Source organism: Typopeltis vanoorti, chromosome 12 (assembly GCF_054136105.1).
Source record: "Typopeltis vanoorti isolate ZY-2024b chromosome 12, IOZ_Tvanoo_1.0, whole genome shotgun sequence".
NCBI lineage: Eukaryota > Metazoa > Arthropoda > Arachnida > Uropygi > Thelyphonidae > Typopeltis > Typopeltis vanoorti.
Window position 1 is genome coordinate 67438339 of NC_143560.1, and position 26456 is coordinate 67464794.

At 35.6% G+C, this 26456-nt stretch overlaps 1 protein-coding gene across 2 annotated transcripts in view; it reads right to left on the reverse strand.

The window, feature by feature from the left end:
* LOC150100863 (N-acetylgalactosamine-6-sulfatase-like) overlaps positions 1–26456 on the reverse strand; it is a 355136-nt gene that overhangs the window by 39090 nt on the left and 289590 nt on the right. The window lies entirely within an intron of this gene.

Below are 26456 nucleotides of genomic sequence, written 5' to 3' on the forward strand. Positions count from 1 at the left end.
GATGAGGAGGCTGTGGAGAGGGTTCAGAGAAGAGTGACCAAGTTGGTGAGTGATATAAAAAATGCTCCCTACATTGATAGATTGAGAGCTTGTGGATTGCAGAGATTGGCTGATAGGCGAAGAAGAGGGGATATGATAGAAACATTCAAATTACTAAAAGGTTTTTATAGGATTGATGCAGGGGAAATGTTTCAGCTGTGTGATAGTGATGGAAGAACAAGAGGTCATCTCTGGAAATTAAAGAAGAGTGTGGTTAACAAAGGTGTCAGAACAAGGTTTTTTGCCTGGAGGGTGGTGAATGAGTGGAATTCATTGCCTGACTTTGTTGTGAGCTCTTCATCTGTAAATGAATTCAAGAAGAGATATGACAGATATTGTTTTGCTAGTTTGGGTCTCCCGCGATGAGTCTACTGACTCCATGGAGATACCCGTAATAATAATAATAATAATAATAATAATTATTAATTAATAATAAAAATCAGCTAAATTACCAATTAATTATTAATTAATAAATTACAAAATAACCAAGGTGTTCGATGAAAATTTCAGGATTTGTGAAGTGTTCCATCATAGAAAAAGTTTGAGAAACCCTGCATTATCCTATGCAATAATTCCCCTGCATTTGATAGGCTCCTTTCATCAGTTTATACATTTCAATCATATATTCTTTCTCCTTCTATCTGCTAAGCTCTGAAGACCACATTTCCTCAATTTGTCCTCATATCAATATTCCAGAATCCTGAAACAGTCTCAGTTATTCAATTCTGCACTCTCTCCAATGTTTCCCTATCACCAATATAGCCAGGTGACCATATTTGTGCACAAAAATCCAAATTAAGTCTTATACAGTGGAACTATCATATCAGCATTCTTCATGTTATAACAATAATTTTTTGAGTAACTCTAACAGCTTTCGTGATGTGCCTCCTGAACTTCAGTTTCTTATTTACTAAGATTCCCTGCTTCCTCCACCTCCTGAAGCAAAGTTCTTCTAATGTGGTAAACCTCATTCCATCTTTTCTGTGCCAAAGTACATAACTTTAGACTTAGTAACATACAAATTCTTCAGCCCAAAAGTATCAACTTATTCAAATCCTCTTGTAACAACAACACATCAGAATTTCCTGACATTACTCATCCTAATTTAGTATCATAAGCAAACAACCGAATATCTCCTTTCACACTATTAACTATATCATTGATATATATAAGTTAAATAGCCATAGCCCCAGAACAGAACCCTGTGGCATCCTGCTCATCCCTGTCCTTTATTTTTTGGGACACTGCACCTCCATATATAACTTGCTGGCTCCTATTAGTCAACTAACTTTGTTACCAAGCTACCAAATGACTAGTTCCATCCTGCACAATTTCAAGTAGTATATCATGTGGAACTCGATCAAATGATTTAGCAAAATCCAAATAAATCACTGTATAAGCATCTCCCATTTAATGTCACTATTATAAAATGTAACAAATTTACTAAAACATGACAATCCCCTTGCCAGATTTCTGTTGAACAACCAAACCAAATCAAGGATACAATAAGCTGTTTTGCACATTCCCTGATGGTGATATCTGATCCAATATCACAACCATATTAACATCAAGGTTACTTAAAATTCTAAACACTTTCCATTTTTGACCTATCAGTTGTATGGTCTCCTTCCTATTCAACACTACTCTTAGTCCCCCCCCCCACATGAAATACACTAAAAATATACTCATTAAAACATTTCTGCCATATCTTCAGTAACACAGAATTCTCTAGGGTTTTGCTTTGCTACTTCAGCCAATCTCTTTTCATATGCCAATTTCTATTTCCATACAATTGTCACCTTCCTAAGTTAAAGTCCACATGTCAAAGTCTTCCTTGTCAATGCCATAATCCATTGTGATATACTCACAATGTGAATCCTAAACTTCAAGTTTACTACCAGATTACTCATCTTTTCCATTGTCTTCAAAATTTCTCCATTAACCATATACTCTATATTCCATCTTGTAGTTCTTCTGAACTTTGTATCATTTACAAACAGCTGTATATCTCTGGATATTCATGTCTCAATATCATTAACATGCAAGTTAAACAATAATGGTTCCAAAACAGCCTCCTGTAGCATATCACTAGCGACGTTATCTTTTGAGATCCAACTCTTCTATACACAAACAACTGATATCTATCTGAGAGCCAATCACCTTTGCCTAATGAATTCACCTTGTTGTAGTAGATAAGATGAGAGAAATCATGTTAAAATATGATTTCCCTTTAACAAACTTTTCTGCTGACTATCACAGAGAATACTACTGTTATCACCCCAATTCTGAATCCTATCCCCTCATCAGTCTCTCCAACACCTTAGCCACAACTCCAGACACAGACTGCCTATAATATAATATATATCCTTAGTCTGATCATCTGCATTATGAAATGGTACAATTTTACCCTCTTTCCACTCCTTTAAGATTTGCTTTGTTGCAAGACTGTAACAGTAGGTATGATAAGGTAGTTGTTAATTCCCTGGAACATTCTATTAAGATACATGGTGATATTATTATTATTTGACACCTCCAGGGAGTCCAAAGACTCATCGAGGGAGAGTGTGCCAACAGCATTAAATGATTGGTCCCCTTCCAACTACTAACCGCGCTCAAACTTACTTAACTGAACCATTAGTAGCAGAGGCGCTACCAATCAACCAACCTTTGCCGGCAAAGGTTGGTTGATTGGTAGATATTTCGATATTTTGTCAAGTCCTACTTGCCTTATTAACATCAGGATTAATGAATTCATCACATACCTCATGCACTGTCAGTACTCTTTCACCCTAGCTGGCCTGGCTGGCTGAGTGGTTAGCGTATCCGCTCTCCAGCCAAAAGGCTGCAGGTTCAAATCCCGCCATGGGCATGGATGTTTGTGATTGGTTATGAAAATACTAGTGGTGGTGGTTGGCGGTAGATGGCGTGGGTGTAGTTGTGGTTTGTTGGTGGCTTTGAGTGGTACAGAGAGTTGTAAAATAGGTGCCCTCCCTCGATGAGTCCTTAGACTCCCTGGAGGTGTCAGGTAATAATAGTAATTACTCTCTATTCATGATATACCTTGATAAATTGCTTAATCTCAAATATATTCTATGTAGAAATTAGCAATCTACCATTTTCATTCATTACCATCATTCTCCCACAATTATTTTTTTTTTTTAAATATCTGCCAGACATCATAAGAACTGTATAGAATTTTCTGCTCACACTTCACTTTTGCTATCCTTACTAACTTACCAACATTATTTGTGTTAGTATTAATCCAAATGTGCCTTTTTCTTCCAGATTTCATGCTTAATCCTTTCATTCATCCATTTTATTCTTATCTTATTTAACCTTTTCACTTTTGGAATACATACAGATATTGCTGTTGATAAATAGCTCATGATCAATACCTGGGTAGCATCTATCTCCTTTCCACCAAACTGCTCTTTCCATACAATAGCTTCCAGTTGTGTCTTAAGTTTTTCATAATCACTGGACTTGTACCAGGTATATCCTTTCCTCACAGAAGTTCTCATATGATCTTCTACAATCCAAGTGATTGCCTCATGGTCACTCTTGCCAATGGAAGGAAGAATTAGACACACCATTTGCAACCGTATCCTCTGAACTCTTTACCCTCATGTACCCTCTGTTACATATTACGTTAGATGGTTGTCCCTCAAAAACTCAAGAAATTCATTTTTCTTATTTCCAGATGCTATCCTTCATTTAATGAATATTACCATAATTAAAATTACACGATGATTATGCTTCTCTTGCTCACTAAGAAAATTTGCCAATATATTTTTTTGGTATCCGGAGAGTTCATCGAAAAACAGTTTACCGAAAGACAATTCATCGAAGCCAATTCATCGAACAACAATTCATCGAAAAAGCAATTCACCGAATAAACAATTCATCGAAAATCAGTTTATCGAACAACAATTAATCGAAAAAGCAATTCATCGAAAGACAATTCCCCAAAAAAGCAATTCACCGATGAGCAGTTAATCGAAAAGACAATTCATCGAAACGCAATTGATCGAAAAACAACAATTCATCGAAAAATCACAATTCATCGAATATACAGTTCACCGAAAAATGAATTATAAGGCGTGTGGGGGCAAAGATGTGTGTGCAATTTTTTTTTTTTTTTTTTTTTTTTTGTTTTGGATTATTTTGAGAGGTATTTTATATTATTTGAGAGGTATATATATCTTTTTATTATCCTACTATTTATAACTATTATTTATCCTACTTCGTTCGGAAAGCGAATTTTTGGCGGGGCATACTGGTTGCAGTGAATGATATCCACTGAGGCGGGTATAGTTGAGATGTTAAAAGAACATTTCATAAAGGGATTTCATCTTCGTGAAATTTTTTAGCTCATATTCTAACCGTTGATGAAACATGGCTTCGTCACTATGACCCAGAGAACAAACAACAGTCAATGGAGTGGAGACACAAAGGTTCTCCATGGCCAAAGAAGTTTCGAACCAAACAGTCAGCAGGGAAAGTTCTTGCCATTGTCTTTTAGGATATGGATGGTGTAATCCTTACCTTACCTCAAGAAAGGTGAAACTGTTACAGCAGCTCTGAAGGAATTGAAGGAGGTACTGAAGGAAAATCGGTTCGAGAAACTAAGCAGAGGCGTGTTACTTTTGCAGGATAATGCACCTGCTTATGAAATCCAACAGACAATATACGACTTGGGATTTCAATATCTACCTCAAACACCATATTCACCAGGACTGGCCCCAGGGCCAACCCTAGAAATTTTGTCGCCACGTGCAGTAGCATATTTTTCCGCCCCTTCCCCTTAAAAAAAACTATTTTAATGACGTCTTAAAAGCCATGATATTAATCTAGGCTTCAACATCTCTGATCATAAATTCTAAATAGCAGCATTAGCTAATAAAAATTCATACGTTAATGAAAAAGGATCATAAACTATATTTTTTACAGAGAGAGAGAGAGAGAGATTTGCTCTTAATGTGCAGTATAATAAAATGATTCGAAACGTGTTATTGTACTTCGGGATCTTTTAATTTTTAAAGGGGGGGGGACACAAAAATTTTGCACTCAGGCGGCGCAAACCCACGGAACGGCCCTGAAGATCAGTCACTAAGAGTTGTGTAGATTCTAGTTAATTGTTAAGAAAAGTTAATTGCTCTCCACATGTTTACTTGTGGCACCAAATAATGAATGAATGATTCCAGGAAAAACAAAAGTTTCTTTTCCAGGCATTAAAAAATACACAGCCTATATATTTACAAATAAATCAATTGTAAGAATAAATTGCTGGTAGACAGTTTCATTTCCTGATCATGTTATCAGGAAATGAACGTTTATGCTAAGAAAGAAGATATATATATATATATATATATATATTCAAGATACCAAGTAATTTTATATTAACTTTGTTTTAATCCTATTTCCCAAGTAAGCAAACAGACAAGAAAGTCAAGTTTGCGCCTGTAAGTAGTGCAAGTCCAAGGCAACTCTTGGTAGTGCCAGTCGAGGCATAATATATATATATTAGTTAATTAGTTATTAGTATTATACACACTAAGAAAAGTGATCAGAACTTTATCCACCTTTACCAAGAGTTGCCTCGATTGGCACTACCAAGAGTTGTCTTGGACTTGCACTACTTGCAGGCGCAAACTTGACTTTCTTGTCCGTTTGCTTACTTGGGAAATAGGATTAAAACTAAGTTTATATAAAATTATTTGGTATCTTGAATACATAATATACCCAAGTTAAAAAACGTTATATATATATAGTTCTGTAGTACGCAAGTTTACATTACTGAAATACATGAACTTAATTAAGAAAGGAATATTAGCCACATTTTTTTACATAGAGAAAGCAAAGCATTCACTATGAAATTTCTTCACGTACCATGATGCACGGATGTCAAAAATAGACTGGACGTATAAATGCTTGTAATCTTTTTTTGTTTTTACTAAATTTAAAAAATTAAAATAAACATCGATATTTCTTAGGCAACCAAAACGAAACGAGAGAGAGTGTTCGCTATGAAATAGTAAATTGACGGAAAGAAGAATAAACATCGATATCGCCCTATCTAAGTAAACTCAAAGAGACCACACATAAAAATCAGAATTACATTAGTTGGGATGTCTTTCTAAATATAAAAAATGAATTCATTTACGGCGCCATACCATTTTTGCAGAAAATGTTGTGATATTTTCAGCTATTTTGCCTAGTTAAAGTTATGTTTGCAGCTTAGCATCATTCTACATGTCTAGAAAGAGTGATATCTAGTGTTAAGGGAAAAAACAATAAATTGATAATTTCGAATGACTGCACAGGAGCCCTCAACTATCGCGAGAAAGTGCAGTTTCTGTGGACATCTGACCTATGGTTCAAATCTTTGAACGATAGTTGTTTCAGATGTCGAATAAACTGTAGATTATTAAGTGTGTGTGGTGTTTTCGTTTTCTTCCCAACAGTAACCCTACCGGGAGGTTATTTATTGTTTATCGTATGACAATCTACATAAAGTTATAAAAGTACATTTACAAAAATGGGTACAGATATGTAAAAAGTAAAATAAAAAAAAAGTGTAAATGATAAATAATTACAATAAAACAGGCAGTTACACGTTTGACGGACAGCGCACTTATAAGTTAAGATCATGTTCTCTGATCCAGTCTATAGAAGGCGGTGTCGCCTCTAGGAAGTCGCTCCTTTGACCTGTATATGCGCGAAGACTGCACTCAATGCAAATATGATGGATTGATTGGTTCGGGTGTCCATAGTCACACTCCGGTGAGGGAATTTTCCTCCACTTGTACAGAAAGCTTGCACATCTTCTATTGCGTACGAATCCTGTTCACTGTTATCCATGTCTTTCCAATTCCAAACCCGGGATACAGGGGCACGCCGGCCATATGTGCAATGTGTGCGACGCACACAGGCGCCAGGATAGTAAAGGCGCCAAAGAGGAGGAAATACTTTAAAAAAAAACGTTTTTTTTAAGTGATTTTTTTATTGGAGGGGAGGATAGGAGCGCCAACTAAAGTTTTGCACACAGGCGCCAGACACTACTGGCGCGCCCCTGCTGGGATGTTGAGGCAGCAACTATCAAACTAAATTTTGAGTTGAGCATTAGTATTTATGCTCCACACTCGTTTCCATTAATTTTTAGTATTTTAATTAATCATTCTCAGATGTTTATCTTCACGAAGAGTGAGCTTTCTTGATTTCAATCTGTTAAGCTATAGTTTTGATATGTCATTATGTATAGGCAATACAGTATTTCTGAGTACTTTGTCATGTTCTCGTGAACAAGCATCACTTCTTAGATTTGGTGGTATTATGTTGCTTAGCATTGTAAGCCAATAAATAGGAGTTGTTTTAATGGTTCCAGATATAAGTCGCATGGTGCTGTTAAGCTGACCGTCAATTATCAATGGTAGTATAGCTCCTGTATATATTGTTTTCAGGGCTCATTGGCCTAATCCCTCAATCTCAATTTTCAATCTCTTGTTATCCTAGGTATTTTAGCTGACTGGCTACCTCGAGAACTTCGACCTTTGGAAAGACCGTTATGGGTCGTTTTGATTATTTGAGACAGATGTGGAGTATTTTAGTCCAGCGCTTCCCAAACTGTGGGCGCGGCCCCCGGAGCTGTTAGTTTTGTTGAGAAGTCTCAGATATAAGTTGCATTGTGCTGTTAAGCTGACCGTCAATTATAATTGACGGTCAGCTTAATTGTTTATTTATGAATAATTGTTTATATATGAATAATTATTCACTTAAAAGTGAATAATTATTCATGTTGCGGAAAAGGTAGATAATAGATAATATATTATTCATAAACTGTTATTTGTGTTTCTTTCTGGTTTATCTTTTAAAAGTTCTTATATTATCACATTTTTGAAATCAATGGCTGAAATCAACAGTTTCACCATTGAATATAAAGTTGCATCGTAAACGAAGAATTTAAAGAATTTTTGTAGAACGCACTTAGAACTTTTACTAGATAGCTCCAAGCATCACAGTTTTCCATAGTGTCAATAGCAATGGGAAACCTAGGGCATACCGCCTTTTCGCAATTAAGAAAGAAATGTAATCAAAAATTATGAAATTAGCTCAGATTGAGATTTTAATGAGATACAACTACATATCCTATTCTGTGCAGTTAAAAGAAATCGTAAGGAGAACGCTGAAGTTATCACAGATATTTAATATATTTAACATTTAATTTCATTTCCATCTCCTAATGGGGTATTAAGGTTGAAGTTATTTCCATTGTCGAAGTTCCTTCAGAATTCAGAATTTTTGTAGAATACACTTAGAGCTTTCACTAGAAAGCTACAAGCATCACAGATTCCATAGTGTGGCCCATATATTTATTTATTTATTTATTTATTATATTAAAAGCAAGCAGGCCAGAAGAACATATTTAATATTCACTTAGACATTACACAGTCATCGAAGGCTTAGTCCATTCGGCCGAAGCATATTTATGCCACAGATGTTTGCATATGGAAAGACATTAGTGTGAAACCCATAAAATTCAAATGAAGAAACTACACATATGGCATCCTCGAAAACATTTAGTTGTTTAGGAATATACCCTAAGATAGCAGTTTGAGAGCGATCAACCACAAACAAAACAAGAAACCAAAAAAAGTCGCATCACGAAGCTGCAGACAAAAACTCAAAATAATTAACACAAACAGAAATCTTGAATGTTTAATTTAATGCGACGGATTTCACGCCCGTTTGTATCTTATAGCTTGATTTGATTTTTAATAATTTGTAAAATTATTAAAACTACACTTTCAACTTGTGAACTACACTTTCCAGTTGTCATGGCGGATAATCAACAGCTTATAATATAATATATATAATATAGTATAATTATATGTAATATAATATAATAATATATATGTGAAAAGTTTTTTAACTTGGGTATATACTATGTTAAAGATACCAAGCAATTTTCTAAACTGGGTTTTAATCCTTTTTCGCAAGTAAGCATACAGACAGATTAGTGAAGTTTGCGCCTTAGGTAATTTCAGGTTTGAGGCAGCTCGTCGTAAAGGTGAAGTAAGCTCTGATCACTTTCCCTTAGTATCTCCCCTAATGATAATAATCCTCTAATGACCACATGTAATAATCCAAAACAGGAAAGAGAATTGGTATACAAATGCAGTGTTTAAAATGAGTAAATTAAAATGAATAAATAAATAAGGATGCACTAACAAAGATTATCGGGAACTAGAAGACTAGATTTCAGAAAAATAGATAATAAAAAGAAGTATAGAAAACAACAAAAACGACTGTCTTCAGTTTACAATGTAGAGTAATACTGCTTAAGAAACTTGCGGTGTTATGTTTTGAATAGTATTCCAAAATAAATGCACATTATTGCAAAAATTGAAATGTAACATAATGTATAATATAATACGTATAATAATATATATAATATATGTCACTGAATAATTGTATTTCCTTACTAATTCTCATATGATTAATTTATTATCAGTATACGAAAGTTGCTGGTAATTGCAATTACATATGGAAAATAACGGGAATATAAAAGTAGGGCAAGTTTATTACATTATACATATTATAAAAGCAAGAGAAAATGCATCACTACCAGCCTAAGTGTAAATAAGTCACTTAAACTGAATGAAAATGGAAAAGTTATTTGGAAAAAAAAAGTTCAGCAAAATCAGATAACATACATATAAACTATATGATTCATTTACAGTGTAATATCATATCACTGAAAATCAATCCGCGCGGTTAGCCTAGTGGCTATGCGCTTCGCAACCGTACTCCTGGGGAAGGAGTGTCCTAGGTTCGATTCTCGTCAATGACGTGAGGAGCTTAAGGAAATATCCAATTGTCTAGTAAATTTTCTGGAAAGCTCCATTGAGGGATCTTGGGCGTGGACAGCAGGGTTTTTTCCACCAGTTTATCTGGTAGTTTTCATCCCGCAAGCAGGCAAACCGGTCCAGTGAACATACACGGATTACAGTCAGGAATACTGACCCAGCCATAGGTCTGATTCCTCATCTGTTCCGGAGCCCGGATAAAATTTTGGGGGGAATGAGATGGTACCGTACCTCCTCATAAAGGGGACTCACGGCCGTGTATCATCATACGATTATTATTATTACTGAAAATCGATTAGTTTCAATACTTGGTAAATAAATTTGTTGACAAAAATGATAAATTTGTTGGTAATAGGAATTTTTATCTACAATATTGATCTTAGCATAAAGATGATAACTAAAATATTTAAATAATATAAAAAATATTTAAGATGCGCATGCAAATATCTTGTCTAATTTTAGTTCTTGGCTAATTCTCTACAAATGATATGTGTATGTATACTTGTAAATTAATAGTAAACAGTTATGTAAATTGCATAAAAATGAAAAAAAAAAAAATAGAACAATTTCGGCTTACAGTAGAGGTCAATTTTTTTTTTTTTTTTTTTTTTGCATATTCTTAAATAGTTTAAAGTTCCACATTGGGCAGGAATGAAGTCTGCTGACTTGGAAGGTAAGATACAAATTGAAGTACAGGTAACTCTCGTATAACGCGGATGTTAGGTTCCACAAAAATACCGCGTTGTATAAATCGCGTTATGCGAGACTCAAATCACATAGAAAAAGTAGGTTTAGGTTCCCAAATCGTTTTTTTCTTTTTTTTTAAGATTATAAACAATGACATATTCAGGTAATTCATGTAAGTTAAGAAAACATAAACTATGCAACAAATACATAGTAAAAAATTATAAAAATTATAAATTGTATGTATACTTCATAGATGTTCTTTATTTATATATGCAATAGTTCTTATTGTATACTTCGGCTGGTTTAGTTATGAATTCAAGAAGTCAGTAATAAGACCTTGCTTACCACTATGCTACAATTTTTTATTAAGTTCATAATACGGAACTAAACAAATATCCAATTGTCTCGTAAATTTTCTGGAAAGCTCCATTGAGAGATCATTATCCATAAAATAACTTTCTTGCCAAGTCTAATCCTATTGCTAATTTCTTTAAACTGAATTCTTTAACGGACTCATCACAATCATAATCTTTGGCAGAACTTTCCCCGCCATTTGATTCGACGTCATCTTTTAATTGTACCAGTTCCTCCTCGTTTAACCCCCCCCCCCCTCAACGGTCAGGACGTCTATAGGCGTCCAGATAAATCTGGATACGATGAATGCTATCTGTTGAAGTTATAAGAAGTGCAATTCGGCCAGCATATCCATTAGAAGGTGTGATAAACCCTCCCGCTGAAGAGAACAGTTAATGGGATTATCTCACGCTCATAGCTGCATCTCAGTTGTCTATAACAAGGAATGCAGTTCCTCGTTCTATGCTGGGTAACTGAATCCTAGTTATATTGGATAAACTAAAAATATAGAAATTATTTTTATTTTCTCTTTTTCTTGTACAAAGCAATTTTAATGCCTGGACAAAATAAAGGTTCTTGCATAGTTTCTTCATTTAAATATTGCCTTACCTTGGAACACTAATTTCATTTTTATTTATTTTTATTTTTTTGCTAATTTTTTTCTAATCGCTTACTCCACAAAACATTTTCTTTGTTCTCGAAAAAAAATAATTCACGATAGTTATTTGATATATTTGAATTATTTTTGAAAAAAACAGGCTGCGGAGGTTCAAGATTATGTTATATTTTTGTTCAAAATCATGTTTTGAAGATTTCCTGAAGGACGTGCTTGAGCGACTCTGCTTTATAGAGAATAAAATGAAATTCTTTAATCATATCACTAATTTTTTTCTTTATATTGTGATCTTTTTGGTTTCCCTGTATAATTGGTCATTACAAAATGAAATTAAAGGTTATGATTTAAATTGATATGTATGTATTTTCTGCTAGTTCAGATATACTAATTGTATCAGATGTTATAATGGCAAAAATAGTAAGAAAATAATCATTTACACTTTCCTTCCAAAACACAAAGAAAGGACATTGTAAATTCACCCAATGAAAAAGAAAATATTACATATTTTTCTTGTTGACTGATTTTTTTTTTTTTTTTTTTTGTAGTACAAAGAAGAAATTACTGCCCATAAGATGGTAGAATACAAGAGGGCAAAAATCTGTAGATTGATTACATTATAACTAATAGAGATATGTCAGAAAAAAATTATTTATGAAAGAGTTCTAGCATCAGCAGATTTATTAGACGTTATTACTCTTGTATAAATATTTTTTTCTTCCAGTTTAGATACATGGCATTGTTGTATTTACATTAAAATGATTGGACATGTTTCCCCAAGTGATTTACGTTTGTAACAGTTGTTTTGCGAACGATTTATAAAATAAATTCTCTGAAATATCTGCAGATTGAATAAGTCTATAACCCCCCGCCCCACCAAAAAATAAGATTATGCATATGTTCCTTTTCTTTCAAAAACAATTCAAATCTTCTTTTTCAAGATAATTGAAAGAAATAATTTATAATTTTTCGATAATAAAAATGAAACTGATCATTATAAATTAAGAACTTATTTTAGATAAATACTGTATCAGCCTGTGAAAGAAATGTCTATATTTATTTCTATGTTAGGATGTCTACTAATCAACAATTGAAAACAAAACACGACATTCTTGATGTAATTCGCACTACAGCTTGAGGCACTTTAGTGTCCCTTCTGGCTAAGTGTCCTCTCTTCTTTCTCAGTAGCACCCAGAGTAATCTAAGCCTTTACCCTTTTCCTCCAGCTAAGAGGATTACTATCAAATATTTCTAAGACGTAGTATTTCTAAGACGTATTTTACTTCAGAAATAGCAACCAGCATCTGAAGTAGAAGTAAAAATATTTAGATTATTTTAAGAAAAAGAAACAAAAATCTGAACTTTCTACTGAACTTTCTTTTGTGGTATGCATATAAGCAGTTTTACACGTTGAAAAAATAGCATAGTGTTTCTAAAATTTCAAATAATTTCAGCAGACAGTAGAACAGTTGATTTTAGATGGCAAAGAAAGAGTACAGAATTAGAATCTGCACGGTACAACAATATTATTCTCTTATTTCTTTTGTCAAAATGGTAAAATGAAGTAAGAGATTTTGAATACTATCTGGAAACTTTTCAAACCTGTAGAAATTTAGAGTGGTTATGTAATCGAATTGCAGGAGAGAATAAGGAGGGGAGAGGGGCGTAAGCATTAGAAATTCTTCAAAATAAGCATACATTTTGAATCATTCTGTATATGATATCCTTCATATTATATTTTCAACATATCTACAATGGTTACGCACTGGATATTATCGTAATATGCATCCTACAAGAAAAAAAAAAAAAAATATATATATATATATATATACTCTCATATAAATCCAGTATAAGTCTGCTTGCCTAAATAAACTGAATAAATGCTGTATTAAATTTGGTATAACAATCAACAATAAAAAGACGAAATGTGAACTGCATCCTGAATGGAGAACTTACAGAAGAAGCATAATATTTCAGCTATTCAGGCACAATTTTTAGTAAAGTTGGCAAATTTAAAATTTTAAATATGGAAATAGACAACAGAATTAGCAAAACTGGTATGGTAGGAAGGAAAAAGAACAAAGTTTCATGGAATTAGAGAAATTATTCAAAACACTAAAACTAGCTGTATACAAGACAGTGTTCGAACCAGTTTTAAAAAATTATGGATCTGAAAGCTGGTTTAGAAAAAAAAAACACTATCAGTCTAGAGACCGCAGATATTAGAGAGAAAGATTAGAAGCGTGAATAGAGGGCATCAATGGCAATATCATATTAAAAACAATGATATGAGGAAAGAACTCAACATTGCTAGCATTGAACAATTTGTTAATCTCAATACATTAGGTTTTTTTTATTTTATTTATTTATTTTTTTACTGTCAGCAGCGCTTATGTCTTATCAATAATAGAAGATCTCAAAAATAAAAAAATGCTAATATTTTGTTGTAAATCAACTTCTTATAACACAGAGAAGTATTCATTTTTACTCAGGAATTGATAAATTTTTACTACTTCTGTTTTGTCCGATGAAAATGTCCATGTACCATTAAAGAAACTTTCACTTCAACAGATGCTATAATGCAGAAGCCAGAAAAACAGGTGGCTTTGTTTAACACTGAATACGGTAAAAAGACATTTATGTATTGCGATGGCAAATAAGTTTGTTCAGTTTATGCGTTAGTAAAAGTTTACGCCTTTACGAAATTTATCTTCACTGCATTTACTTTTCATATCGGTATCAATGCAATATCATTTCAATTTTCTAGCGAATAACATTTTCAGCGAATTTTTTCTGCAATCAATAGTTCGCGAGATGAATTTTTCTGATTTTTCCTCGCGATGAATTGTTCGGACACGAACATAGCCATATGTAAAAATCGGAAAAAGTAATCATTTGGGAAAATAACTCTTTTACTTAATTATTTATACACAAATATAAATATACGCAAAAGAAGAAATCCATCGGAATCAAATCGGGACTGCGCGGTGGCCACAAGCAGTGGGATACGCGCAGTCGCCATAATGTGGAGTTGCTCCATCATGTTGGAAAATGAGGCCCTACACATTCTCAATCTGGGGAAACACAAATTTCTCTAGCATATTTAGGTATGCCACTCTCGTAATCGTCTCCTCATGGAAAAAATGGCTCAACAATGCGATCATGCATGATCGCATTGTTGAGCCATTTTTTCGAACCAACTCGAAAATTCCAAATCAGAAAACTCAACTTTAAGAAACATCTCATCTCTGGAAAATGGAAGACCACAAAAAAACTTGGCGTGAATGTATAAAAAAAAGTTCTCCATCCTAAACTTATTTTCATCAAAACTGCAGAAACCGAGAAGAGAAAAATTCTACAGCTCATTTAATGAAATTGCTGAAAAGGACTTCAGCATCCTACGTTTATCAAGGATGTCAAGTGCAAAATTTGGTAGAACGAATTTCTTAGCCTATTCCTCCCCTTATTAACTGCAATTACATGTTTTCGAGGTTATTCGGGAGATAAGTGCATGCGGTACTCCTGTCTTCCCTACAGATAAATCGCTAACTGTACAATGAAGCAGGATGTACACTTACATTAAATGCTCTAAAATGCAAGAAAATAATTATTACGTTTCAATGACCGCTTCCATATGATGTCTGTATCATGAGTAACGTTCCACATTGTTACTGAACATTTTCTAAACAATAGTTTGCAAGAAAAATGACTTTTCGATGAATTCTTTCATAATTCATCGAAAATTTTTCGGTGAATTGTTTTTTCGATGAATTGCATTTTCGACGAATTGTCGTTCGATGAATTGTCATTCGAGGAATTGGTCATTCGATGAATTGCCTTTTCGACGAATTGCCATTCGTTAAATTGCCGTTCGGCGAATTGTTTATTCGGCGAATTGCTTTTTCGATGAATTGCTGTTCGATGAATTGCATTCGGTGAATTGTCTTTCGATTAACTGTTTTTCGATGAATTTGCCGGTAACCATTTTTTTTGTCTACATCCTCCATGTTTCCTGGCCTATAGCATTATTCAACTAAATATCTCATCCTGTCACCCTCATCCTCAAACCATACTGCTTCAAAACCACTGCTACCATTTTCTCCTTGTAACTTTGTATGGGAATAATTCTCCTATTATCATCAAGTGCACTCACTCACCTTTCTTGTCTTTACTGTCCTCATGAAAAACATTTTAGATTTCCATTTCTTCCAGCCAGGATATCATCCTCATCCAATCAAGCTTTACTTATTCCAACTATTTTCAGGCAAATAATCAAAGCAACAATTTCACCTCCCTTTCTCATACCCCTGGCATTCATAAATAAGAACAGTAGTTCATTTTTCTTGTTTTATAACCAGTGCTACTCATGCCATCCCCTCGACTGTGACTTTCCCACATGTTTCTGCTGAGTGACATTTACAACCCCTTATTCCACATATCTCTCCAGACTAAACTACTTCCTATGCATCCAAAGTCATTCCATTTCATTTCTATAGATAGGCGTCAGAAGTTTTTTAAGTTTTTTAAGTCTCTATGACTTCTCTAGAGACTTATGACTTCACATCAATTGGCTTAGTATCCTATAATGCAAAAGCACATATCCTTTTGGATATGTAAAATGCTATGTATTATTGGAAAGGGTCACTACCCAGAGCAGTTTTGATCTTTACTGAGGTCTCCTCACTGGAGAAAGACCCAGAAGAGTTGAATTAAGGTTGAATTAATGCTGAAGCCATATATTTCTCATTTTATTCCTTACTCATTAAACTTGGATAATCTTTTATTTAAGTTTGTGCATGAATATCTTTACAACTCAAGAATATAATTTCCTGCATGTTTAATTTGTAACCATGTGAAAAACGTTCTATGTCTATCTAATCTAGAGTATTTTAATAATAATTGATATACTTTTTACTACTTGTATATGAGAAATATACACCTTCTGCACTAAATCAACATTGATATCTCTTCTTGGGTTTAGCTCCACTAGTGACATTTAATAATGTTCATCTTTGGGCTGCTTGCTTCCTGGAAAGTAGAATAGTTCTGCTCAGTGGTAGGTTTTGCCTATCACTGAGTGGAGCCACTAATGAGTTCAGAATTACTCCTGTCCTGGAGTAATGAGCTTAATAGTGGTCCTTATGGGTCATTGTGAGATTCAGAGTGATCTTGTAGATCACTCAAAGTTTTTGGAGGAGCCCCCCCCTCCATCCCACATTTAAACAAAGCTTCCTAGGAAGTAGAGCAGTTGTTCTTTGGTAGGTTTTTGCCTGTCACTAGGTGAAGCCACCGCTGAGTTTCCCGCCCTGCAGTAATTCAGATCAGGAGTGATGACTTTAGTAGTAATCCTTTTGGGTCACTCCCTGTGTTTTAGAGTGATCTTGTAGATCACTCAGTTTTTGGAGTGGTACCCTCACTTTAACAGTACTTTGATAAAAGTCGAAACTGGTCTGGCTAGTGGCTCTTACGATAATGCATCCAAAAGATGTTTGCTTTGCATTATGGAATACTTCAAGTATCTTCATTAAGAAGATATTTCATGTCCAAACTTTGCTTATGCTTGGATCAAAGATTAAACAAGAATATAATTTTTTGGCAAATTTAATTTAATTCCATTCCTATGTTGATTATCCCCGATACATACATTGTTTTCAGAGTCTGCTCTTGTTACATCATGTCTTCCTGCCCACTCTAACTTCCCCCATTTCCTAGTCCATCTTTTTCTTCTGTTCTTACATTCTCATTTCCCACACCATTCTCCTCTTCATTCATAAACACTTTTGTCTTACCTGTTTCACTCTTCTGCTCTTTCACATCTCCTCTGATCCCTTGTGCACGTCACTCGTTATACTTTCTTCTAGCAGTGGTTTCTGCACTTGATTCACATCAAATCTATTTAAATATAATCTGTCTCTTTTATCCAATTCCATTCATTCCTTGAATGCATTTCTACACATCAACAAACTGCACCCTTTTCTCTTCACACACCTGCTAACATACCATTTATGATTTTTGCTTGTCATCTCAAGTCATCATTGTCGTACCTGAACAACACACAAGCAACCCCCCCCCCACTGTTTCTCTCAATAATCACATGATATCCTTTCACACATTCCCTTATGTCTTTAGTTGATTGTAAATTATTATAGATGTAACCTGAACTTGTACAGTATTAACTTCATTTTTTGTTGTCATATTTTTAAACCAGCTCCCTATTATTCATATATGTGGCATATTACTTTAAATATTAGAAATTTTAGAAACTGCCTAATAGGCAATTTCAATATCATTGTATTAATCCTTGATCTGTTGACAGTTTGAACTTTCTTTCAAACCAGGTTTTGGTGTGGTGTAGGGACTTAGTGCCTTTCCAGTTGATTCTGTGACATGTTTGAAGGGCATGGTCTGACAGGCCTTTTTTACCATAGTGGAGGAATTTAATGTGCTGTTTGTGTTCATCTTTTCTTATTGGGAAAGTGCACCCTGTTTCGTCTATGTAGAGTAGATTACAGGTGCACTGAATTTTGTAAATCCCTAGATGGGCAAGGTAGGGAAGGGGATGGATCTTTGGATGAGCTGAGTATACTTTTTAATTTTACAAGAGGTTTGAAGGTTGCCTGAATGTTGTATTTATGTAGTGTATCAATTTTTTCTGATTCCCCTAATGTATGGTATGGCATGCTTGTAATATTTTTTTGCTTTTAATGGTATTATTGTAGAGGATTTTGTGAACTGTTTTTTGTTGTAGCCATTTTTATAAATGTTTGGCTAATAATTTCATATTCTTTCTTCAGCACCTACTTATTGGAGCAAATCGTTAGGACTCTATATTTGAGGATACTGATAACCCCTAGTTTTTGTGCTGGATGGTGGTATGAATTTTTGTGTATGTATTGGTCTGTGTGTGGTGAAGGTTTGTGGTAGACCATGAATGAAAGGTATCCTGAGGGAAAATGTGTGAAAAGTGTGTCTAGAAAAGGAAGAAAGTTATTGTTTCCAATCTTGATGGTAAATTGGTTAGGTTTGTGTTGTTTGTTCAGGTGGCTTAGGAATGTATTAATGTTTTGGGGCTATGAGACCAAATGGCAAAAATATCATCCACATATCTGTTTGTTTAACCTTTATATCAATGACATTGTCAGTGGATTGCAGGGGGGATATTCAGTTGTTTGCAGATGATGTGAAGCTGGGAAGGGTTATTAGTAGTAGTGCAGTGTGGCAGCCCTGCAAGAGGATTTGAATAAACTAGATAGATGGGCAAATGAATGGGGGTCGGTTTAATGCAGCAAAATGTAAAGTCTTGAAGTTTAAGATACATCGATGGGAGGCTGCATACTTGATTGGAGGAGCTGTACTGGAGGAAGTAGGGGAGACAAGAGATCTGGGGGTGATGATTGATAGAAAAGCAAAATTCAGGGAGCATATTGCAAAGGTGGTGAAGGTAACCCAGAGGATTGCTGCAATAGTGAGAAGGATGCTGACCTGCAGAGATAAGAGTTATCTTTCCATTGTATAAGACCCTGATCAGACCACACTTAGACTATTGTTCTCAAATTTGGTCCCCAGGATTTGAAGGAGATAAATTAACTGTGGAAAAGGTACAGAGGCAGATAACAAAGATGGTTTCAGGACTTTTAGTTATGAGGATCGGCTAAGGGAATGCGGATTGCAGAGTTTGGTTGATATGATTGAGACTTTAAAACTGTTGAGAGGTAGTTACAGGGTTGACACTGAGAGTTCTTTTGCTTGGTGGAACAGTGGAAAGTAGTGATGATAAGGGGCCATTCCTGGAAGTTACGAAAGGAAGCTGTGAGCAAGAGGGGGAAGAGTGGTTTCTTCTTATGGAGGGTGGTTGAACCATGGAATGCATTGCCTGATAAAGTATTGAGAGGAAGAACGATCAATGAGTTCAAGAAGTGGTATGATAGACTTTGTGTTTCCTAGGAAGGACCTCCCATGATGAGTCTCTTGACTCCATGGAGGCCTGAATTATAGTAATAATATCGAGCCAGACTTTGGGTTTCAGGCTTGCCTGAATCTAGAGCTTTTGCAATTTTTAAAATTTTATTTTATTCTTTCATCATCTGTATGTTATTATATCTATAAAAATTTATTTTATTTCATTAATTTATATTTGTATATAATTTTTATCTATTTATTTAATTTTTTTCTCACCAAAGGTCAGGCCAGGGTAAACTTCTCAGCCCACTACCATTATACCTTGGCAAAACACAATTTCCCCTCTCACACTATTTTGTTTTGCTGTGTCTTGCAACACTCACAAACTCTGTGCTGCCTCATTAACCCTTCCTCATAAATCATTTGCTCCTATCTGCATGATCAACTGTTCTGCACTTCCTCTCTTCTCCACTCCACAGCTTTAGTTACTCTTCCTATCATTGCTCCTCTCAGACATACTTTTAATACCTTCTCTATTTTCATATCTTTCATCATAGAGCCCTCATATACAGCACTACACTATTTTCTACCATTCCACTGCAATCATTCAATCATTTCACCTTCCTTCTTATGACTCTAATCACCAATCTCTTCTCTAAATGTTCTATCTCACTCTGAGCATGCCTGAATTTGTTCCTCAACCTTGCCATTCTTTCTTCATAATATCTTCACTCATGTTCCTATCTTTCACACCAACTTATTCCCAGCCTTTGTTTTTCTAAAATTCCACTATTTTTTATATCTTATTACTCTCAGCTGTGTCATTCACCACATTTGTATCATATTTGTTATTCCTGATTTTTACTCTGTTCTACTGCTTACATCATTCATGTTACCATTAACTGCTTCTTTTACCAGATCATTTGCCTGCTTTTTCATAACTTTTTTACTGCTCATTTCCTGTTCTTCCACGTTATCTCTCTTTGCTCTCAGATGAGCTCTCATTCTTGTTACATTCTCTCTCTCTACTTAAGTCTTACCTTAAGTCACCAATACATCATCACCCATCAACTTTGTATTCAACCTGCACTTCACACACTCTCCTTTCTTTGCACGTACATAATCCAATGAATACAGTAAACACACCTTGCATTTCACAAGATTACTAAAATCAAAATTGAATTCATTAACAGACAAGGTGACTACTATCTTTTCGATGACTGTCAGTATATGTTGGTCTACTTTTAGAAAACTAAAACAAACACTCACAGACACACCATGCACATATTATAAATACTACAAGCACACAACTTCTACAGAAGCTCTTACACAAATGCATAAAAGCCAACAGTTAAGCAACCAAAAAAACTTATCAGACCTACAGAATTCCTGCTGAAGTATGTATAAGCTTTATGTAAAAACTGATATTTTTGCATAAAATTCTGGAGTTGGTTAATTTTTTTCTCTCTGCTTTCTCATATTCTACATGTTTATTGCATAAAATTTATCATCTGGGGATTTTTGAAATATTGCATTTTGTTCAATTAAGTCAGAACTCTCATATATTACATATAAAATTTATTTAAATTATTGGCTAATTTAATTTGCATTTGCTCAATTTTTTAGACTGAGCCAGAACTCGTTTTGTATATTTGTTCAATTTTTTTCATTTGAGCAAAACTGAACAAATTATTTTATATACTTAGGTAGTTTACTTATATATAGGTAATATATGGCAGGCTGAAAGTGGTCAAATTCTAGGTTTAAATGCTGTTCAGACAGTAAGAACATTTATATGAACTTTTTTAACTGGAGACAAGTTAACATTTATTATTATTATTATTATTATTAAACAAGACCTCATGGAGTCAAAGACTCATCTAGGAGGTCCTTTTATCTCACACACATCTCATCATACCGGGTCTTAAACACATTCAAACTCCTTGCAGACACCACACTCTCAGGCAAGGCATTCCAATCATTCACAACTCTGCACGAAAAAAACCTGCCTCTCACTCCCCTACTCACACCCTCTTTATACAGTTTCCAGGGATGACCTCTGGTTCTCCCCTGATCTCCCACTATTCGCTGTAGAACTTCTCCACCATTGATCCTATAGCAACCCTTACCAACTTGTAGGTCTCTATCATATCTCCCCTCTTCCTTCTCTCCACTAGTCTCTGCAAATTACATCTTTTCAATCTTTCCTCATACTCGACATTCCAGAGGTCAGAAACTACCTTAGTCAGTCGCCTTTGGACCCTTTCCAACATCTCCTCATCCTTCTGAAAACCAGGTGACCAAATCTGGGCACAATAGTCCATGTGTGGCCTAATCAAAGCCTTATACAATGGAACAAGAATCTCCCTACTTCTACATGTCAGTGTCCTCCTCATCATTCCCAGAAGTCTTTGTGTTGTCTTCACAATTTTGGCGATGTGACCCCTAAATTTTAGATCCTTATCCACTATCACTCCCATATCTCTTATTTCCTCTACTTCCAACAATATATTCTTACCAAGCATAAATTCTGCATCCCATCTTTGTTTTCCAAATTTTAAAACCTTACATTTTGCAACATTGAACTCACACCCCCATTTGCTTGCCCAATCACTCAATTTATTCAAGTCTTCTTGCAAGGCCACAACATCTTCACTACTCTTTATGGTTCTTCCCAACTTTGCATCATCTGCAAACAACTGAATATCTCCATCCAAATCTTCGCCAATATCATTAATATACAAGTTAAATAGTAATGGCCCTAAAACAGATCCCTGAGGCACTCCACTAGTGACTTTCCTTTTCCTGGATATTGCACCCCCATACACAACTTGTTGATACCTATCAGATAGCCAGTCTCCAATCCAATGCACTAATCTAATATCCAACCCCATCTGCTCTAGTTTGACTGTCAACTTATCATGAGGCACTCTATCAAAAGCTTTTGCGAAATCCAAGTATATTACTGTGTATCCTTCTCCTCTGTCCAAGGAAGCAGTCACTTTATTGTAATAAGTAAGTAGATTACTAAAACACGACCTCCCTTTAGCAAATCCATGCTGTCCATCAAAGATTATACCATTGTTGTCAACCCAACTCTGGATTCTAGCTCTCACAAGCTTCTCCAACAACTTAACCACAACACCCGACACACAGATAGGCCTATAGTTTGATGCTTGAGTTCGATCACCTGCTTTATGAAGTGGCACAATCTTGCCCTCCTTCCACTCTTTAGGGACTTGACCAAGTGCAAGACTCGTATTAAAAAAATATGTCAAGGCAGGTGTCAACTCTCTGGCACATTCCTTCAGAATACGTGGTGATATATTATCAAGTCCCACAGCCTTATTTACATCTAGTTTACTCAACTCCCCAAACACCTCTTGCTCACTTACAGTCAGTCTCTCCTCCCCATCATCAACTGCTCTTAATCTCTCCATGAAGTCACATTCACAAGATTGAAAGATCTTTATGAACTGCTCATTAAGTATCTCCACCACACATTCTGCAACAGCTGTCTTTATACCATTTCCTCCAATCAATGTCATCCTTCCATAATCATTCTTTCTTTTGCTGGCTACATATCGAAAGAACTCCCTAGGATTCTTTTTAGCTTCATTAGCTAACTGCTGTTCATACCTCTCTTTAGCTACTCTCACCAACCAAGTCACTCTCCTTGCCTGGTCTTTGTAGAACTCATGAAATTGGTTACTTCCACTTCTCTTATGCTGCCTCCACAATGCCCTTTTTCTCTGTATTGCATGCTTAATCTCTTTATTCATCCATCTCACACCTAACTTATTTAACCTTCTCACCCGTGGTATACATTTAGACATTGCATCCACTAAATATTTTTTGAAAATCCCCCAAGCTGCATTGATCTCTTTTCCAGCTAACTCCTCATTCCATGCTACACCTGCAAGCTGTCTCCTGAGCTCTTCATAATCACCCCCCTTGTAGTTCCACATATACCCTTTTTTCACAGGGGTCCTTGCACTGCTGGCAACCACCCAAGTAATCACCTCATGGTCACTTTCACCAATTGGTGGATGATTTGATACCTCATTGATAATTACATCCTCCGATGAGATGACCAAATCCAAGACCCTTAATCCTCTTGTGCCCTCTGTTACATACTGTCTGAGGTAGTTATCCCTCAAAAACTCAAGAAACTCATTTTCTTTACTTCCAGTTGCTATCTCTTCATTCCAGTCTATATTGCCATAATTAAAATCACCCATAATGATCACCCTTTTCTTATTTGCTTGGCTTATTTGACTATACATTTCACTATCACCACCATCCACATTACCAGGTCTATAACAACATCCCACCAAGTATTTGATTCTATTCACCTCTATCTCACACCATACTGCCTCAAAACCACTGGCCCCATTTCCCCCTTGCATCTCTACCTTGTATGGACATAACTCTTTCTCTATCATCAATAGCACTCCCCCTCCCTTTTTACCCCTTCTATCCTCACGAAACACATCATACCTTTCCATCTCTATTCCTGTCAGGATGTCATCCTCATCTAACCATGTCTCACTTATTCCGACAATCTCTGGGTGCACAGACGCAATTAGTGCAACCATTTCATCCGCCTTGTTTCTTATACTTCTAGCATTGGTATACAAACACAACAACTCATTTCTGGATCTACAGCTAGTTCCACTGATACCACTCACTCGATGTGATCTCTCCATGCTGGACTGGGGCCATTTCCCTTTCTGCTTCTTCATTTTAGAACCCTTTGCAATTCCATCTGTTTCCTTTTGATCCCTGATCATCCCATTACTTTCCTGCCTACACATTCTCTCACCTCCTCTTGGAGCATCCACCTTTCTCACGCTGTGTATCCCTGTCCACCCTGAGCCTCCCCGTTTCCCTGCTCCTCTTGCACACCCATTCTCTCATTATCTATACTCATACCACTCACTTCCACATTCATTTCCACTCCTTCAATCTCTCCTGTCTTACTCTCCTGCTCTTCCACATCACTCCCCTCTTGATCTGATTCATTCTCTCTATTCACTTCTCTACCTTCCAGCAGCAGTCTCTCCAAGCGACTCACACCATAACCACTCAAATGCAGTCCATCGCTCCCATACAGCTCACTTCGTCCCTCAAACTCATTCCACACATTAACAAACTGTACTCCCATCTCCTCACACATTTCAGCCAGAATATCATTCATAATCCTTGCTCTCCGCTTCATTTTGTAGAAATGGCACAGCTTTTTCTTCTAGAAACTCAGGTATTCTCTGCATGTAAAACAGACCAACTGGTCAGAGAACACATTCACCCACCCACAACAAATTATAGAAGTATATCATTAAATGCTTTATTATTATTCCAGATAGGGTTAAAAGGAGTCAAGTGTCACAGATTGCTGAGCCTCATATGGACAGAAAGATGGAACAAAATCTTCCCATATTTAATAATAATAATAATAATTATTATTATTATTATCTGAGACCTCCAGGGAGTCAAGGACTCATCAAGGGAGGCTGTAAATTACCCAACCCAGCTATCATACCTTCCCTTAAATTCGTTTACACTAGATGCACTCACTACCCCTAAGGGCAAATTATTCTACTCACTCACTGCTCCCTGGGAGAAAAATGTAGCTCTTACCCCTTTCTTGACTGAGACCAAACTTAACTTCCATGGATGCCCCCATGTTCTCTCCCTGCCTTCCATATAATGAAAAATTTCATCATTTGAAATGCTATAACACCCATTCAAAAGTTTATAGACCTCTATCATAACCAGAGTCTGTAATCCACATACTCAATCTATCCTCATAATCTAAATCCCATAATCCGGATATAATCTTTGTAACTCTTCTTTGCACCCTTTCCACAGCTTCTTTATCCCCTTGGAAGAAGTCGGGAGACCAAATCTATGCACAGTAACCCAAGTGTGGTCTTATCAAAATCTTATAAAGAGGCAAAATTACTTCCTTATCCTTACATGTCAAGGTTCACTTCAACATAGAAATTATCCTCTGAGTTGTATTTGCAACTTTTGCTATGTGACCTTTGAACTTTAAATTCTTATCCACCAATACACCAATATCCCTTGCCTCTTCAGTTTCTTGTAGCATAACCCCGCTAATATAATATGCCGCTGGAACTCTAATCATGCCAAAGTGCATAACTTTACACTTACTAACATTAAACTGACAGCCATTTTCATTTTCCCAGATTTCCAGTCTATTCAAATCATTTTGTAATTGCTGAATATCAGTAGCATCCCTGATTGCCCTGCCTATCTTCGTATCATCAGCAAACAATTGCAAATCTGATGATAGACCCTACTTGAGGTCTTTAATGTATAGATTGAACAATAATGGCCCAAGGACCGAACCCTGAGGTACACCACTGGTTACCTTTAAATCTGGTAGATTCACACCCACTGTATACCACTTTTTAATCTACCAGAAAAATCTTCATTCTCATACTGCTGTTCCTCATCATCATCAATTTCCTGATATATATACCCCCAAGGGATGTTCAGGTTACTATGACAGCACTACATGTTTAAGTTTACATTATTAATCTCCTATTTTCTCCAAATAAGTCTATTACCTTGTGAGCACACCAATATTGTCATATCTAACATTTCGTGCTTCCTTAGAAGCACGAAATGTTAGATATCAAATCCTGCTTTGCTAACCTTTCTTCATCCATTCTATTTAAGTGGCCATACCACTTTAGATTAGCACTGCTGACACATTCTTGAATGCTAATAATGTCAAGTTCCTTTCTAATATCTTCATTTTAATATTATTATTATTATTATTCAGGCACCTCCATGGAGTCCAAAGACTCAATGCGAGAGACCCAATCCATCATACCTCTCCTTCAACCCATTAACACACAAAGCACTCACAACTTACTCTGGCAACACATTCCACTCATTCACAACTCTCCAAGCATTTTTCTGTGGTACCATAGGCACAAATCGATTTCATTGTCAATATCCTCATT